Source organism: Adelges cooleyi, unplaced genomic scaffold (genome assembly GCF_023614345.1).
Source record: "Adelges cooleyi isolate 19-005CV unplaced genomic scaffold, UGA_ACOO_1.1 ACOO_flye_CR_arks_rails_tigmint_CR_PRNA_667, whole genome shotgun sequence".
NCBI lineage: Eukaryota > Metazoa > Arthropoda > Insecta > Hemiptera > Adelgidae > Adelges > Adelges cooleyi.
The window spans coordinates 251,118-266,720 of NW_026096368.1; the positions used below are offsets into that span (position 1 = coordinate 251,118).

The following is a 15,603-nucleotide window of genomic DNA, read 5'->3' on the forward strand; positions in this document are numbered from 1 at the left end:
ATGATTTAATTTGTATACACAAGTTGCTTAATAATGTTATCGATAGTCCTGAACTCCTAAGTAAATTGTTATTCCATATTCCTTCCTACAACTCTCGCCTACGTCTAACTTTTCATGTTAGTTTCCATCGCCAAAATTATAGTTTTTTCACCCCTATTAACCGCATTTGTATTGCCTTTAATAACTTACCTCCCTCTTTTGATGTCTTTCATGACTCCCTTCTTGAATTCAAATTGGCTCTTACCCACAACTGATTTAGGCTCATTTATACTTAATCGACCAATTTTTGTCATATTTATATATTTTGTTTGTTATCGTTGTTATAAATATATATTTTTTTTATTGATACTGCTTATAATTTATAATTATTAATCTGTGATCTACTTACTTGAATGTTACACTCTTGCCTTCGGGGCGTTAAATATATATTATAATTATTATTATTATTATTATTATTATACATTTTGATTATACAAATAATAGAAATATTCATTCAGTTTCTCATCATCTGAGGAAACTTGTGGTTGAGGTTTCTTGATAGTGGGCAACTATAACAATAGAAATGTTTATAATCGTTAGGAATTATTTTAGCTTTCTAACAGATATTTTAAGTCTTTTTTTTTTTTTGCTTCACTTAAAGGCAGTTTTTCTGAATATTTAAAACTCATCATAATAGTTGGGAGAAGGGCTGATCAGCAGCATAAAAGGATAGGCGCAATTTGCATACAGTTTGAAAAAAAAAAAAAAAAAATTCCAAGTATAGAATGTTTTTGAAAAATAAAAGTTTTGCTTTGGATTTTTTATTATTACACAACAACAAGATTACACTAATGGCATATGTACAATTTTAATTGCAAAACATATTTACTGAGACTACACTAATGCCTGAAAACACAATGCAATATCAATTCTTTATTCTTAGCGATAAACATATAAGTTAAATAGGTGGTTTTTAACGTCTGTTTTTACATCCTGTCCTATGACAACCAATTGAAAAATCTACATTAATCTCTAGAAGTAATATTAATTGCTTTCCTATAGTTTCTTCGTTAATATTAGGTAAAATATATTTGGTTAATAAAAACATGACATATTATTTTTTTAAAGGCTGTACTCGGATGAAATAATGATTTTTTTTGTATAATCCCTAAGATTAATCAAAAATTATCTTGTACTTTAGAAACTAATAAATTTTTACATAATCTGCAAAATTTGGTTTCTTTGAGTATAGCGCGGGCTAAATATCCACTTATATACCCTATTGTCATATTTGCAAGGTCAGATACTTCTAATGTATCTGGTAAATCAACCATATTGGGTACATTTATTATGTTATTTTCAAAATCTACATTAAGGTTAGAACCATTTTCGATGAATTTTTTGAAATTATCTAATGCGCTACACTATTATCAAGCTTGCAATTTCCGGCTGATTTTAATGATGTTAAGTTATTTATTAATAAAGTTATAGAAGAACAAATAAATTGATAAGAATCAGGATTAGTATTTCTTACACCGTGGCTACGTACACTACCGTAAAAACATTCTTATAGATCTTGATTGATCTGCCTCGGCTAGAAATATTTAAAATCATATTTCTTAAACTGCAGCCAAAGATATTTAAGAGACTTAAAAGATATTATCCAGTTTTTAATACAAGGTGATACCATAGTTTTACAATTAGCTTTGTAAAAAACTTCATTGATTAAAAAACCTTAATGGCATAATTCCAGCGATCTTTTTGAGGAGATCTATCTTTTATTGCACATCGTAGTGGTTTTCCCAATTCGGTTTTATTGTCCTGGCGTTGACAGAATCAAAAGTCTTATCCATAAAATGACAAAACTTGGCAGTTCCCCCAGCATTAGCAAGTAAACTTTCTTTAGGAGCTAAAAAAATGAAAAATTATGTTGTTTAAATTTTTAAACTTATATTTTATAAAATAAGTTAGATAAATGCTGGTAGAAAAGAATGACTAACAATTGGGAAAATAATTTTTAAACCTTCTCTATGCACAGGGGCTAAATTTAAAAACCAAGTTGATATCATCCCCATCATTGTTGAATTTTTGTTTTGACCTCCACAACCATCAGCAACTAACCGTACTGTTTTAATTGATGTAGGAATATCTAAATTTGATAGGCAATGATGAACGGCAGATGCAATTTCATTAGATACTTTGGCATGTTCAGTTTTATCCCAGTGATAGATAAAAACATTATCTTTAGTATACTGACATTTTGAATGACCAATTATAATTTTCAGATTATACTTGTATAACTGGCGTGAGTAGTATGCAGCTTGATCAGGAACTCGAGGTAATGGTTGATTTTTTTGACAATCAAATGAAACAATAAGTCTTTTTTATTTTATTTTAATTTGGAATAAAATGCATTGGCTTTTAATTTGTGTAATTTCAGTTCTGTTTTTAATTCTTTATTTTTAGTACTATAATTTGAATATTTAATTTTTTCTTCTAAACTTATGCATGTAGAACAAGCGTCTGTACTTGGTGTTCCAAATCCTATATAAAATTCTGTACAGAAAATATGACGAAAGTAACTTTTTTTAACTGTTAATAAATCCTGTGCTTCAGCATTGTACATTCGCCACAATTTTTTAATAATGAAGTCACTACTTATATAAAACATTAATGCGCTGGCCAGTAAGCATGCCATTGACCCATTCCATGTATCATTCGTCTGCCTGTATGTCCTCAAACTATACTCTATAAAAATGAAGAGCATGAAATAAACCTCAGGTTTTGATATAGAACTCTCTGTAAATTCCTTCATCCTCTTCGTGTTGGATATCCGTATTATTACCTTTTATTTCAAGTTCAGTAATTATACAACAGTATTAATTAATAATAATAAAAAACAATATGCTTGATCTTTACTCTGTGTCGTCCTTAACAACATACATCTCTTTTCATTTAACCTACAATATTATTATAACACTTTTCTCCTCGATTTGTTGTTGATTTAGCGGTACAATGTGAGGATCGGTTTCAACTTGCTGATCCAGAACAATGTGCTGTTCGGTTTCAACTTGCTGATTCTGTACAACCTCCTCAACTCCTCGTTTTACAACACCCAAATTTTTCTGACTATTTTTTCGATTACATTCATTTTTTATTTGAAAACCGAACTCGTTAAAAAAACCAATGTGTTCCAGGGTACAAAATGTTGTCGGGAATTTTCAAGATTTATGAACACAACAATAAAATATACATAGTCCATCTCTAAGCAACAGCTATTTTTCATTTGCAATTAAATAGGTTATTGGATATATTTCCTATTTCAATATTTTTATCAAATATACTAAACAATTTTCAAACACTTGTTTGTTTTAAACAATTTTTTGTTGTTTTATAAAACAACACTTCATATATTATCAAATGTAATAAACTTTTATTTCCCTTTTTAATCATAATGATCGAATAACAATATTTTCTATTCAGAATTATTAGAAAAAAATATAATAATTTTTTTTATTAGTTTATTGTTATAACGTCAACACATTACAAAAATCAAAATTGTTTTATCACAATATTTAAATACGGCATTGTGGTTGAACCTGGTTAATGATAAAGAAAAATATACTATAGGATGGCTTGGGAACCTATGACAGCTTGCCGAATGCTTCAGGCATTTTGGTAGTCATCTTCGCTGTACAGGCATGCGGCTTATTCACGGTAAACTTTATTTTTTTATATTAACTATTCTTCATTTGGAGTTTTTATTATTTTTATTGTTTTATTTAGTAAGTTATAGTTTTATAAGTAATTATTGTGTTAACTTTTAAATTGCAAAAACTGTGTTTTTTAACGGCATTAAAGTAAATTTGTTTATTTTATTATTATTATTATTATTATTATTATTTTATTATTATTTTATTTATTTATTTTACATTTATTTTGGTGTAGTCTTTGTCCAGGACAGTTATTTACTTTATTATTTTAGCTACTCTGCTAATATAAAGTGAATTCCAGTACCAATTACTCATAAGTATACATGGTCATAATCTCTAGTTCAGAGTAATAGAATAAAACAAAACATAAAACTGTAGTAGAGCAATTGCCATTAAATCCAAAAGATCTATATTAGTCATTGAATGTAATTAGATAGAGTAAAGTAAATATTGAGTTGATGAAAATAAGTTGATTCAAATTGTCTAGTATATTTAAAATAAATATTAAAATATTACAGTTAAGACTGTTTGATGTTTTTTTTTTGCTTTTTGTTTTTATCTCTTGCTGCATTTTCTATATCACATCCAAAATACATTCTACATTGCAAATAAAATATGGTTATCAATTTTGTCATTTCGTATGCGTGGTTTTCACAGCCCAGCAATTTAGTTGAATAATTATTTTGTAGGTATTCTAATGTTTCAAATAAAATATCTTTCTTAGTTTTTGTGATGTAAGAATTTTACAAACAGCACATTTAAGCTAAAAACAAAAAGATTAACACTTAAGTGAGCAAATTTGTATTTAATTAATTTGAATTTAATAACAATTGTTGGATGGGTTAAACTTTGATTGAATAACTTAAATTTTTTTTTAATTATAATAATATGGACTGTATTCTTCACAATAAATAATATTACATAATATGACGGTACGGCCAGGTTACTGTACACATTGTCGGCTTAGTACGTACTGATAACTGATCGGGTAGACTGTTATCGGCGGATAACAATAATATAATAATAGTAATATTATACGCTAGACTAGCCAATTGTTCTTATACTTATTACTTGGTATATAATTCCATAGAGCTCCTTGGATGGTACCAATAAGTATCCACGAGATTTAAGAATGAGCAACCTCTCTCTCTCTCCTCCACATCATGTTCAGCAGGTTCACACAAGACAGCACTGCATTGCTCACATTATTTTGCGGGTTTTACTTTTCTCATACCTCTTAAGACGTAACCATAGAGAACTGTCAATGAATTTTCATTGATGCTTAGTGCTGTATGACTATGATCTCTTCACAGTTATAACCTTATCATGAAAAAGTCATCATATAAAAGCCTTCCACTTTAGATTGTCCTTCCTCTGTTGAGAAAGCCTTTTACGCTTTGGAGGGGTGCCTGGCTGTCCCAATTTCCCAGCTGCTCTTCCGTCATTGCCGGTGGTTGGTATAAGCGGTCTGGGGACCATGACCTCCATGAGAGGGAGAGGGCTGGCGGTGGTGGTCGTCGGATGGCGGACTGGAGTTGTGGTGGTCGCTGGGCTGATATTTCACAAATCTTGTAACCGTAAAAATTTTGCTGTAACCTCGCGAGAGGTTCGCCTCTTTCTCCAATCGTAAAACATCTATAACTCCTCGTAATTTGTCGATCTAAGCATATTCTCGATATTCTATGAATTCATCTTGAAATCCGTTATTTCTTTTTCGAGATTTGGTTGTGCGAAGTAAACGCGTTAACGTACGTGGAACGAGAGAGCGGACGTCTAGAGGGCTTAGTAGCGGCCATCTTCATGGTGTGAACTTTGCATTCTCCGACTGGACGGTGGGAGAGTAAGTTCGCTACCGGGTGTCGCACAAAGTGTCGACGGGTGACAGAGAGGTACAGCGCGAGCCTCAACCTGTGTGATAGGCTGAGAGGACCGCGTCATCTGATTGATCCTCGTACTATTTTTTCCCTCATTGCTTCCAACAATGCCTCTATCTCCAGAAAATTTACCTGCTTCATAACCTTCAACATCGATGTCTTCGATAACAATATCTGTATCATTATTTTCTTCAACTAAGATGGCTTCGACAAAAGTTGATGTTTCATAATCTACAACTATTTCTCAAGTAGGCAAGTCATTACCAGTAATAATATAAAATGGAGTGTTATCAAATTCAAAATCCATGCTTTCGATGTCAAGAAGTTCATTACTAATATTAATATCATTAATATTTTGAGAAGTTTCATTACTAATTGACAGTGGTGTTTCCACCATTCTATTATTTCGTGATTTTTATGCCATTTTGTTTATTCCTACAAGTAAGAAAAACGAAAAGTTAGTGTTATAATAAATTAATTTTAGTCATTAACTTACGTGATTTCCAGTGATTTGTTATTCATTGAATTCACATATCACATTTTTCAAGTTTTATCAGGAAACGACAGCAAAATCAGCCATTTTTAATCTAGTAGTCGCTTACATCTTTTTGCAAAAATAGTCTAATTAATATTTGTACAGTTAAACAAACAGTTTTTAAATAAATACTAGCTAACCTTAATTGTGTGGCGACATTCCAAAACGTTCTATTTCCGTTTTTCACTTTTTTCAGTATTGATGTTTTTTTATTACGATCATATTATTATATCAAAAAATGCATAATATTTGAATAAACATGTTTTTATTATTTTCCAAAAGTAATATTTTAAATTAAATATTTAAATTTATTGATTGTGACAAAACGTACCATTTCCATCCAATAGTTTGTTTTGATATAATTTGAGGAAATAGTACGTTTTGCGTTTTTTTTTTTGTCAAAACGTACCATTTCCGGAATTAGTACGTTTTGCTTAGGAACGTATATAATCCTATATTAATTTATTTTCATTTGGTCTCATTTTTAAAAATTATCAAAAATAAATAGCTTTTTAAATAATTTTATAATAATATATGAACATTACAAATATATACTAATTTTAACAAAATACAACCTCAACTGTTGATATTCTTGGGCATAATATAAAAATGTATAAAATATTAATTTTATTCTGGTGTATTATTTATTAATAATGTATATATTAAAACAATTAATAAAACAATAACATATAAAATAGACATGAACAATATTTAACTATTTTTAATAGTTAACAAATTTTAAATTTAATAGTTCACTACTTGGTATAGAACTCTTAAAATATAATAAAATAGTAACAGAAAGTAACAAAAAAATGGTTATATTATAATTTATCACATATAATAAATTGTAATAGTCCATTACTTAGGAACATAACTCTTAAAAATTAATAAATAATAATATAATATAACCTTTGACACAAGTCATTAGGAGGATTAATAGTAACTAATAATCAATATTTTCATCATAATTAGGAACATATTTTACAAAAAAAAAAGAAATTAGGAATATTTTTTCATCAGCTATTTTGAAAATATCTTCATAAAACTGCTTGGCTTCTGAAATAGTAAAAAATGTAAAAGTTTTCTTACATCATCTTGTTTACCGATTTTTACATGATTTATCTGTGGTAATACTTCAAGGTTGTCACACATTGAATTTATATTGCATTCAACATGTCTACATTTTCTGGTGAACCACCATAGGTTTCCGAAATTCCAATTGTTAGTTTACCTTTTTAAATGTTGTTGATTTTCATTTAAATCTCAAATACTAGTATTTGAGAAGTAATAGTACCCAGGTATCTATACAAAATATATACAATACATTATTGATTAATATAAAATACAAGCTGTCCATACCCGGCGTTGCCCCGGGATTTTCGAATTTTCGAAAAGTACTATGCCAGTTCGGGGCAGTGTACTCAAAAACTTCCTAAAGTTTCAAGGCGATCGGATGAATGGTGTACAAATGCATTAATGACAAACGGATAGACAAGAATTCATTTTTATATGTATAGAAAATGAATGAGTGATTTATTGAGTAGGTACCTAACATTCTTATAGTATTAATATTGCTGCTTAAAATTATGCTTTGTTACCTTATCTTCATCACTGCTAATATTTCTATTCACATAAAATTCAAAAATGCTATCTGAGCTTGAACATGAACTTAAATCCTATACACAAATAGTAATGTTTTTTATAATTTATTTTTAATAATAATTAGTTTTCAAAATAATAAAAGTATAAGTTGAAACTTACATCATCTTGATCTTTTCCATTAAATATTAGTGGTTTGGAACACATCTTTATGATTGGTACCTTGAGAACCTTTACGGAAATTGTATAAAATAAAATAATATATCACAAAAATTATAATATATTAGCACGTCCAAATCGAAAAAGTAGAAAAATCTGTTTGCATTATAATAAAATGACATTGGAATTATGTGATAATGCACAATACTGTAGTTTTGGCGCAATTTTTTATCAATAATAATGAAGTTAGAGACATGATAACTTTATTATCAGCTGATAAAATAACCAAACAAATGAAAATAATGAATCCGCACAATATTTATCTATAGTTAAATGTAATAATAATTTAATTTAAAAAATATTTTATACAAATTTAAGACCAATGAAAATAGTACGTTATGTATGTAATTCAATTTAATTCCCTATCTTCGTACTACGGGAAATAGTGCACTATGGTGTACTTTGAAAATAGTACGTTTTGTAAAAATTTGAGGAATTTGTACATTTTGCTTCATTTTTGACGGCATTCATGAAATTTATATTGATTTTAACAAAGGAAATAATACGTTTATTTAACATTCGTTACAGGCAAAGGCCAAGTTACAAATATAAACATTTACTTATGCATAATTACTACGATTTAACAGATAGAAGTAACACTTACTTATTTACGAGGTACAAACAAAGAGAAAACTCAAGTTGGCAGTGATTCTGTGGTAAGCTAGACTATCAAGTTTTAGATATTGTAGTACTGGAAGATAATTGTGAGGTGGGTGATCAATCTTGAGGGAGTAGGAAACGTAATTTAAAAACCTACGCCGAACTCTTTCTAGTTGAGTTGTGCTAGTCGCTGTGTAAGGATCCCACAAGACTGACCCGAACTCGACGATGAACCTAACTAGTGAACAAAGAAGAGATTTTATTGAATAAGAAAACTTAAAATCGGAAGAGATACGTTTAATGAGGCCAAGCATTTTCAGGGCTTTGCAGCTTATAGTTCAATATGCGGATGAAAATCTAGATCGGTAGTGGAAATAATTCCCAGGTCTTTCTTAAGTGATACTCGCTCAAGAGGGGTTCCATGTATAGAATAGGTAAAGGATAGGGGAGCTCTACGTTTAGTAAAAAACAAAGATTGGCATTTGCTTTTATTTAATGATAACCCTAAAGTATTTAACCAGCTAACTAGATTATTAAGTTCATTCTGAAGGCAGAGGCAGTCTGCATAAAAAGTTTGATATCATCAACAATAACTAAGAAGTGACAACGTTGAAAGGCATTCCTAACTTCATTCATGAACAAGGTGAAAAGTAAAGGGACTAGGGGCCCCCTTGAGATACACCAGATGTGATTTGCGTTACTTCTGATTTACAATCCAGAATTTTTACCCACTGCACCCTGGATGAGAGATAAGATTTAAACCAGGACAGGAGGGGTTCACCGAAACCTGATTTATGAAGAATGTTATTGAGAATTGAATGATCAACTTCATCGAAGGCTTTTGAAATATCTGTAAAGATGACATCTACTTGGAATTTATTTTCAATGGCATTAAGAATATAATTATTAAAAACAATGCTTGTTTCGCCACGAATCAGGATTTAAAACACTTTGGAATATAATTATAAATTTAAATAAGAGGTTTATATTATAGGTTAACACAAAAAAATTATAAAGTAAAAAATATAACAATATTAAGCACATAAATTTAAATACCCCGCCGCGGTCAAGGGTTCCGAACCGGTGGTGTCATCCAGTGGTGTCCAACGTAGATTGCGCGCGCCGACCGTGTTCAAACAATGCTATTACATATCAAAGGGCGGTTAGGCCGAAAACAATATTGCTCGTTAATAAGTATAGAGTTAACAGCTGGCTGAATATTACGCACAACAAGGAGCTCAAAGATTTTAGCCAAATGGCTTAAGATGGAGATAGGCCTATAATTTCGAATGTTGTCCTTATCATCTGCTTTATGAACTGGAGTTACTGAAGTCATTTTCCATATGTCGGGGAAAACTCCCTCATCTAGAGAACGACGAAAGATAAGCCAGATGGGAAAAATGATAAGACTTAATTCTAGCAAGGAAAGTTCCAGGTAGGCCATCAGGCCCAGCGTTTGATGAGGTAACCAATTTGTCTAACTCCGCCTTAGTGTCTGATATAGTGAGGGAGACATCGCTTGGGAGGAAAAAATTAAGGAAAGGGCCGTCAGAAACAGGGGTAGAGAAAGGTATCTTGTAAACAGAGGAGAAATAATTTGAAAACAAATTAGCGACTTGTTTTTTTCCTGACCAACGAATATTATCAAGATGGAGGGAGTTAAGAATGGTAGAACAAGAGCGGTTTTTACTCACATATTTCCAGAAGCATCTGGGGTTTTTTATTAGCTGGGATTCAGTGTGCCGCAGCATTTTTTTGTTCATGTTTAAAGCAAGCACGTAAAAGGGAGAACGAGTGATAGTCTTGCAGATTTGTGCTTAGCATGAGCTTTATTCTTAGAGAAAACTAAAGATTTAAGGTCTTAAGAATACCAGATAGGAAAGTTAGATTGAATATACGAGACCTTTGGAACAAATTGGAGGATGTAGGAATGTATAGCATCATAGAGACAATAGGTAGCGGAATTTATATCCGAGCTCATCAATGTATCATACCAATTAAAAGATGACAGAAATGAAATAATATTGGTATAATTAGCCTTACAAAAATCTAAATATGATTGTGAGTTGTTGATAAGAGGAAAATGGAGAGAGAAGATTACTAGAGCCGGATGATGCTCATCGCAAAGGACAAGAGTGTCAAGACTTTTATCAGCGGAGAATGTGTTCAGATTAGAAAAAATTAGGTGAATAGTAGAATTATTAGAGTTAAAAGTGAAATTTAATTGATAAAAGTTGTGCGAGGGAAAAGTTTCATGTACACAGCGGTTAGATGAGGTAGGGTAAGAGTAAACTAATCCAACAGCGTCATTGGACTAAGAGAGCTCCGGTAGATTGTAGTCCTCGGTACAAATAAATGTTGAGTTGGGATTAGAAAGAAACAGGAAAAAACCAACACTTCTAAGAAATAAATTTTTAATTCTCAGATTTTTAAATGTATATAGAGTAAGGTTTTTGTTTAAATTCAATGGAACCACTTAAACTTGGCATTAAGGGGAACGAAAAGCGCTAAATTTTATATAAATAAAGACTAAAGCAAGAAGTCACTTTCTGAAGTGTCAACCGAACCCCGATTTTATCAATTTTTTTGTTATATAGCTTAACATATTTTCTTATTATTATTTTTTAACTTATTTTTTTTTACATTAAAATTAGTTGGCATACTGAAAAACGGTTACTAGATAAATTTTGGTAAAATATTGCTATCTTTGTCCCCTTAAAATGGCAATGCATACATTTCATTTTAACTTTTTATTCACAATAATGTACTAAACATATTGATTGATTGATTAAGTTATTGAAGTTTTATGTTTAGGGCCGAAGGAAAGGTGGAGTGTAGAATTATTTTAATCTACCAGCACTTGTCTCCAATCGTAAATTTTAAAATCTTACACCTTTAAAATAATTGTTCAAAACCGGTTAAGATGACGTTATACGTGAGACGTGTTGTGGTCGTACGGAGAGGATTAACTCGATTAATTAAAAACACGGGGTGTTGTAATCACGGGTGACTTTATTAAACACAGATTAACAATGTTTTTTTGTACTAAACGGTAACGTCCGTGAGACCGTGATATCAGGAAGTGATGTCAGCTGGTGGCGGCGACCGGTTCGCGCTGCCGATCCGCGACCTGACGGACTAAAGTAGCGGATGCGGTCGCCACCCAGCGGTGACGAATGTAGTTAGCATCTGCCACCGGCTGGGGTCGCTGTGCGACCGCGTCATACTCCCGCCCTAGTCCGGCCGGTCGGGCATCTAAGGCAGCTGGATTGATGGGGCGTTCAGGATGGCATCGACATCCGGTTCCATCTCCATCAGCTCCAGGCGGTCGACAATTAGGTCAGGTTGGTGGAACCTAATCTTGGCCTCGTCCTAAGCGCCTGCCTCCGCTCCGAGTACCACTCCGTCCCGGGCTGGTGGTTGGATAGGTGCCCTTACTTCCGCGTCCGGGTTCCATCGTGTGCTCCTGAAACAACAACATTTTTAAGAAAAGTGTCATTGGCCGGTTTCAGCGCTGACGAATGGAGTTTAGTCGGGCGTTTTCCCCCGGTCATAAAAACCCCGGGACCCAACTTTTTTACGTACTTAACCGGACCTAGCCACTTCGGGGCGAACCCCGCGTGAAATTTCTTTCCGGCGTTAGATGGAGTTTTTACTCGGGTAGTCGTAGTCACCGCCGGAGTTTCTCCGAAATCCCCCGGTCGTTTCCGGTGTCTTGCCGGAAGGTAACAACTTCTCCGGTGGGAGGTTGATCACACCCATCCTTGATCGGGTTTTTCGGTTTCCTTTCGGTCATTATTAACCAGTCTCCGGGCGATTTGGCTTCCCTCCCGATAGCCAAAGTCGCTGGTGTCACTCCCGTGAATCTGTTGACTCTATTACGAAGGGAGAATAAGATTGGAGGCAGGCAGCTGTCCCATTGATCTCAATTTTAACCATCCGAGCAAATTAAAATCCGTATTCGAGCAACTGTGCGATCGAAAATATCATCGGTTTTGACGACTGCAGACGGTAATAACATTCAAATTGTAAAACCAACAATGTTAGACGAGCTAATGGGCCACTTTTTGGAGGATGATGAAGACGAATTTACTTGCTATTTGTCAGTACCATAATGAGAATCCTTCTTTGTGGTGGAAATCACGTGAAAATATATATCCCACTGTGTAGATTCTAGCAAAAAACATATTATGCATTCCCGCTTCATCAGCATCATCTGAACGCGTATTTTCGACAGCTGGTAATATTATAACACCAAAGCGAAACTGAATGACTCCTTACCATTTATCAGCTTTGGTGTTTTTGAAAAACGCGCTTTAAAATGACACTGTAAAATAACCAAATTTATTATTAATATAATTATTATTATTAAAAAATTGAAAATATAATTATAATATGCCATTTATAGGTACCTAATTTATAACAATTATTATTATTAAAAACATTTATTATACCGGCTATTATAATATTAACATTATTTATTATTGTAATAAATTATTTTCTTTCTTCTGCTTACTGTTAGGTTTACAATTTGCAGACAATTATTATTATTGTTATTGTTATTATTATAGAATATTATTTACAACTATTATTCGTTTATAATTTATACTTATTACTAAAGTTGATACATATTGATTTTGTTATTTATTTTATATGATATATTAAGCTAAATGAGTTTATATTGTTTAGTTGTCGTTATGGCTATTTTTGTTGTTTGTTTATTAATGCCTATTTATGATTAAGTTCAGTAATTGTCAAAATGTATTTGATTTATCACAAATGAATTTTTGTTAAAATAGTTTTATTACAAGAAATGCTTAAAAAAATAAAAAATCAGAGTTTCAAAATCTGAAATCAGGAATTACAATAAATATCTGGTTTTGGATTCCAAAACCCATAAAAAGTCTTAATGCTTGGTTTACTAATAAGCCGGTTTTTACATTATCATTTATTAGATCTATGTGTATACATATATATAATAATCGGTCGTTATCGGAAATAGCTACACTAAATAAATCAATTATACAAATACATTTAAAAATAAAAACACAGTATCTTAGAATTTAAAAATTAAAATGATTTGATATACATATTACAATTTAAATAAGAACCTAAAATTTGACTTTCAGGTTTAAAAAACAGAAATAAGCATTGTAAAACTAAAAATCCGGATTTAGTTCACATCACTAATTTTAAATCACATATAATTTATTTTTTTAAAAGAAAAATTAATTAAATTTATTGAAATCACTTACAGAATGTTTATGTAGTTAAATAACATAGAACAAATTCTCAAAAAGTTTTTTGAAGAACTTTTTTTATAAATGTTCTTATGATGGAGTTCTCGAAACAACTTAATAATAAAAAGTCTAACAAAAAAGTTCTTGTACAAACTGTGTCAAAAGAGTTCCTAAAAAAAAGTATGTTAGAATAAGAACTTTTTCAAAATAAAAGCGCACAGCCCTGATTTAAAAAGTTTACTAGTATGGGGTATTAAAAGAACCACTCACAATCAGTATTTTTCTTGTTTTTTTTAAAGCTGGATGTTTATCCATGACTAATATTCTGATTCCAATAACCTTGAGTCATATATGCCACTCTTTTCATAAACCCAGTCACATTATACCTCCCATTTTGGACATTTTGTAGAGCACCTTGCAAAATGAAATGGTTAGTATCTCTAGTTATTATGTATCTTCATACCTTTTAAAACAATGTGTGAAATTTAAAACTTGTATAATGTTCTACAAATTGGTCTTATTAACTATATTTATGAGATTAACATTTTCAGTAAAAGCATTGTATTAGCTGCTGCCCATTAGGAATTTGCAAAGTTTCTCGGCGTACCCGATTTTCAATGTAACGAAGTCTGTCTACAATTTTAAAATAAGTAAGTATGATCTTTACATTAAACCCTGGTCCTATTTTTTGTGATAATTTCAATTATTTTATACAAAAACATTATATATTCATGTTTCTTAAATCTAGAAATATATATATATTTTTTAAATTTAAAAATAAAAGTGCTATTTAAGTGTATAAAATTTCTCCCCATTATTTTTAGTTTAAGCGAAAACGTTGCCAAGCCTAAATTTACATTATTTGTTATAACTACAGCAAGTGCTAATTAATAGTATAATGTTCAAATAGCAAAACTGATTTTGAATTTATAAACAAAATTAATTTTAAAATTGTTGTATTTTTTAACTTGAATTTTAAGTTAATTTTTTAATTTGATTGTTTTACAAAATATTAAAAACCAGTTAAGCTATCAGAATATCATACTGTCAATCATCTTGATCAATATTTGTTGTAGTTATATTAAGCGATGTAAATTTGGGCTTGCGCTAACGTTTTGAGTTGATGGAAAAAATATAAAACATGTAAATATGAATATATCAAGTAAAACATATTTCAAACTAATTGTGTTATGATTACCATAGAATGTTCACACTTGCGGATGATGGCCAATAATAGTTCTTAGGGTAGAATGGAAGCTTTCGATAAAATTGTTAGTTTTTATACTAAACCCATACACCGAAAAACCATTTGGCTGAATGATATTCATCCAAAATCTTTGGAAGTAAACAAACAGACTTTTAAAGGTTTTATCCAGTTGCAAATTTCTCGCCAATTCAATTATTGCCCTGTACCCATCAGTTATATTAAAATCATCTGGGAACCCAGCCGGTCTCCTTGCGGGTAAATGAGGTAATGCCATGATCTGTTGGTTGTATATTATTATTAGTGTATTTTATAATTATTACTTTTTTTTAGATAAAATAAAATTACCATTCTCAGAACTATTGCCATATTCATATTGTTCCGAACCTGGTTAACGAGGTTATTGGTTTCTATAAACCGTATAATGCTCTGTAAAATAGCATTTTTTTTTTAATTTTAATAAAATTTTATTTAAATTTTTTTAGTGGGCTGACCTGATTATAGTGAAACCAGCAACCCATTAACTGAGCCTCTGGTATTACCCTTCTGACTGCATTTCGTAACGCAGTTTCATCATCGGTTATGACTTTGAGGTTACTCCAATTTGCCACTTGGAATTGCAGCTCCTTTTTTAAATATC

General features: G+C 31.1%; 1 pseudogene; it reads right to left on the reverse strand.

The window, feature by feature from the left end:
- Positions 1-504: 504 nt before the first annotated feature.
- Positions 505-5,963, reverse strand: LOC126845089 (uncharacterized; annotated as a pseudogene).
- Positions 5,964-15,603: the final 9,640 nt, after the last annotated feature.